The 4,245-nt window shown below is 35.4% G+C and overlaps 1 pseudogene; it reads left to right on the top strand.

The window, feature by feature from the left end:
• The first annotated feature begins 395 nt into the window (after nt 1–395).
• On the top strand, nt 396–3,832 carry LOC117625781 (annotated as a pseudogene).
• Nucleotides 3,833–4,245: the final 413 nt, after the last annotated feature.

The following is a 4,245-nucleotide window of genomic DNA, read 5'->3' on the forward strand; positions in this document are numbered from 1 at the left end:
ATGGAAGTTTTAACCCGTTTGTATTTTTGATATATTTGGTTTACAAATCCCACATGGATTTTCTTTGTAATTTAGTTCATTTTTCAACCCCCCAAAAAAAAAATGAAAAAAAAAGCCACAAGACATGCATGTGGTTAGGAATTGTGGAAATGGTAAAGTCGGTGAACAAAGCCCATGATATAGAGATTTCCTCTTAAGATATTGTACTAACCTAATTCTAGACAAAGTATAAAGTTGTGGCTGGAGGAAAGCGACTTAGGCAAGTCGGGTAGACTTAGGCAATCACTTAGTAGGCAAGAGCTATACGACGAAAAGGCCAAAAGCCTATAGTCCTATATACACCAAATCATGTACCTCTCCATTCTAATGACATCACTCTGTTATAAAAACCAATCTCTTCTATTGTTGCCTATTTTCCTATTCTATTATATCCAAGAATTAACTAAGTTTGTCCAAGTGCCTATTAAGATTTCAGGTGCTGCACCTATTGCCTCTTAGGGAGAGTAGTGTTTGTGAAATAGATGTCACCGAATTCAGTCATAATCAACTCTTTTACAACAAGATCAATGCCAAGGAGGTGGTTTGGAGATTCAACTATGTCGTCGAACCTCAACTCTAGCTTTGCCCTTTGTCGAAGCTTACCTCTACCACTCAGCCCAAATTTTTTCTATAAACAAAAAAGAAAACAATCCGTATCGTCTATCCGAGCTGGTCCAGCAAAAGATCAATCTCAAATTGCCAAGCCTGAAAATATTGCTCGGCCCGCGGCAAACTTTCATCCAAGCGTTTGGGGAGATCGGTTCATCAACTACGATTATTCCAATGACAATGTAGTGACATTTTCATTGTTTTTTTTAAAACCAAAATTGTTCACATGGTTTTGCTCATGATCATTTAATTAACTACTTGTTGATGATCGATGGCAGATAACTCATGTGCATGACAAGCAGGTTGACGAACTAAAAGAAATGGTGAGGAGGGAAGTGTTCATAAGTCTTAATGCTGGAGGTGATGATGGTTTTGCACATCAGCTCAAGTTAATTGATGCAATCCAGCGTCTTGGTGTGGCATACCATTTTGAAAGAGAGTTTGAAGAAGCACTGGAACGTATACATGGTGCGTATCATGACCATGCTATTAATGATGATGATGATGGTGATCTGTACAATGTTGCTCTTGGCTTTCGCCTACTGAGGCAGCATGGATATAATGTTTCATGTGGTACGTATTATAAGAACTTAATTAATGATATGTGGAGAGAGTGATGTGAATGACTACTTATTATCACTCAATTTCGTGTATATATAGACAGTTCATCTCTCGAGCACATTTTTTGTTTAAGAAAGAATGGAATTGTCAAGAAAATCTCACTTACTCAATTCTCTTCAGTTTTGATCTCATATATATGACATGGTTGAGCGTTTAGAATCACAATTTATAGCTTAGAGTTTAAGTTTTTACTTGGATTTGGTTGAAAATTGTCAGGAACCTAACCTAAGTTCTAAATGATCATTCTATAACTCAAATAATCAACACTATTAATAAATAGAACCAAAGTTGAATAAAATTTTGTATATGTGAGACTTTGTCAATTTTTCTGTCCATTGAGAAAGAACATACATCCTATAGAGAGAATCAATGTGTGTGTGTATATATACACATATACAGTTATTCTCTATGTAGAATGTCCCTCATCGTCTTTAAGACAAGACGCATTGAGAACACCTCACTTCCACTCAATTTTGTACAACTTTATCTCATCTATTGATATGACTGATTTTTTTACTGTGCAGAATTGTCATTTAGAACTTAGATTTTTGGTTTTTAGGCCCAAAATTTGATACTTACAACCTAAGATCGAAGCTTTAAAGGACTATGACATACCCTAAATAATCAAACAGGTCCATAAATGGGATCAAAGTTGAAGAAAAGAGTAGAAGTGACGTTTTCTTAATTAACGTCATGTATTTAAGAAAGATGAAAACATCCTGTATAGAGAATATCTATATATATATATATGTTTATACATTTTTTTGACAAATCAAGCAGGAATGTATATATATATATATATATATATATATGTGTGTGTGTGTGTGTTTTGTAATTTTTTTGACAATCAAGCAGATCTGTTCAACAAGTTCAAAGATGCAAATGGTAATTTCATAATTGTTGACGTGTCGGGTATGCTAAGCCTTTATGAAGCCACACATCTAAGGAGTGCATGGAGAATATATACTAGAAGAGGCCTTTGTTTTCACCACCACTCACCTTATTGAATCCAAAACAACCCATGCAAGGTATTCACTGGCAGCACAAATAACTCAAGCCTTGGAGAGACCTCTGCTAAAAAGTCTAGAGAGGTTAGGTGCCAGGAATTACATGTCAATCTACCAAGATGAAGCTTCACATAATGACGCTCTAATAGAACTTGCAAAGTTAGATTTCAATCTTGTTCAGTCCTTGCACAAAAAGGAGCTCAGTGAGATTATTAGGTAAATCTCTCTTTTAATTGTAAATGTGAGCATAAAAGATCTAGTTTGCACACTGCAAAATGCATACTAATTATTAGTATTAACGAATTATATACATGTTTAGGTGGTGGAAAGAAGTCGACTTTGAAAGGAAGCTGCCTTTTGCAAGAAACTGGGTAGTGGAATCGTACTTTTGTACAACGGCAGTATATTTTGAACCACAATACTCTGCCGCAAGAAAAATTCTAAGCAAAGCCATTGTCCTGTTTATAGCGATGGATGATATATACGATGAATTTGGTACATTCGAAGAACTCGAGATCCTTACAGAAGCGATTAGGAGGTTTGAAATAATCATAGTTCCTTCTTTTTATTATGTAAAGATATGTTTTCTCCTTTTTGCTGAACTAAAATTGATACGCTTACTGATTAAGTTTAACTAATTTTCAGGTGGGATGTCAATTGCATGGATGAACTGCCAGACTATATGCAAATATTTTTTCATATACTGTTGAATCTTTTCAATGAAATTGAGGAAGAGATGGTGAAGGAAGGAAATTCATGCAGAGTTCACTACGCAAAAGAAGCTGTATGTAGATTCATAGTTAGCATAGCTTTGACCTTCAATACATTGTATATATCTGGGGCTTGATTTTTGAATTTTTTTCTGCTCGAACTATATCTTTATATTTAAGTTTAATCACTCGTTTAGCATATGGAAATGCAGTGGAAAGCTACAGCCCGCGCTTTCTTTGATGAGGCCAGATGGTTGCACGAAGGATGCATCCCATCCATGGAGGAGTATATGCATGTTGCAACAACTTCTGTTGGTAACACCTTACTTTCAACTATATCTTTACTTGGCATGGGAGATGTTGTAACGAAAGAGGCATTTGAGTGGTTGTTTAGTAACCCTAAAATTCTCAGAGCTTCGAATATCATTTTTAGGCTTATGAATGACATTGCCGTCTGCAAGGTATACAATTTTCTTTATCACACGCTGAATAAGATTAATATTAAACAAGATAAATTAACTAAATGCTTTGGATTATATATTTTTTCAGTCTGAGAAAGAGAGAGGGCTTGAGACTTCGAGTGTTGATTGCTACATGAAGCAACATGGAGTCTCAGAGCAAGAGACACTTGATGTTTTCAACAAACAAGTTGTGGATTTGTGGAAGGATATAAACGAGGAGCTCCTTATAAAGCCAACTATTGTGCCAAGGCCTGTCCTCATGCGCGTTCTCAATTTAACAAGAGTTATGGATCTGCTTTACAAAAGGGGAGATGGCTTCACACATGTTGGAAAACTTATGAAAGATATTGTCACTTCACTTTTTCTTGATCCTGTTCCACTTTAAGTTGGATTCTTTGTGATCTTTGTAATTTATGGCTACCTCAATAATCACAGAAAATGCAAGGGAATTGTATACTCAAGTAGTTAAGAGCATTTACTCCTGCATCTCCTATGTTTGATTCCTCATTTCCCCAATATTCAAAGAAAATGTCATTTACTTATTCTAGATCACTAAAGTTTAGACGCTCATGTTCGGGCCACCAAGATTTAAGTTGAAGAACATGTGAATTCTCAACTAACTTGTTTAAAGTCTGACCAGCCCTAATTAGACCCATTACGACGTCTTTTTTTATTTTTTTGGACGTGGTGTTAATTTAAAATACTCTAATCTGTAAGAATGAAAATAAGTTGTTTTTTGGACGCGGTGCCACTTTAAGTTGTGTTTTTTTCTTTTTAATTTGCGATTTCCTGTCTACT

This window comes from Prunus dulcis, chromosome 4 (assembly GCF_902201215.1).
Source record: "Prunus dulcis chromosome 4, ALMONDv2, whole genome shotgun sequence".
Classification (NCBI taxonomy): Eukaryota; Viridiplantae; Streptophyta; class Magnoliopsida; order Rosales; family Rosaceae; genus Prunus; species Prunus dulcis.